The sequence below is a fragment of the Aphanomyces invadans genome (genome assembly GCF_000520115.1).
Source record: "Aphanomyces invadans strain NJM9701 unplaced genomic scaffold supercont1.317, whole genome shotgun sequence".
NCBI lineage: Eukaryota > Oomycota > Saprolegniomycetes > Saprolegniales > Verrucalvaceae > Aphanomyces > Aphanomyces invadans.
In genome coordinates, this window is record NW_008580462.1 from 1 (window position 1) to 530 (window position 530).

Genomic DNA, 530 nt, shown 5'->3' on the forward strand with positions numbered 1-530 from the left:
AGAGCTGGCGCGTTCCACACCTGACCGTGGCCGTAACCCGCGTCACTTCCCATGTCCACATCGCCCATAGGGCTTGCGAAACTACCCGTTACGTTCGGACCAGCGGTTTCAGCATCGTCATGCTGATCGGCGCCTTCGGTTCCAGAACGTGGAACAGCATCTTCCGCTGCGGACGGCGCGGCGGAAGGATACATGGTCAGCGGTTCTTGGTACGAGGTGGTAAACATGGTGCCACCTCGCTGAGGCAGCCATTCGTCAACGGGACGCGGCTTCTGACGTCGAGGGGATCGGGTAGGATTCGCCATCTGGCGGCGGGCTTGACGGCCACGCGGCTCCTCTACGCGGTCACGCGAACGCGAGCGGGCTTCTTCCCTGTTGGACGCTTCGTCCTCCGACGAACCACTGCGTACCATCCCGTAGTGTCGACTAAGCTTGGATGGAACCAAACTTGACTAAAGATATCTTTGTGCTTCGTTCAACGCGGCTTCCGACCGCGAACCCTTTCGAGGCAACAGGCAAATTCAACACTG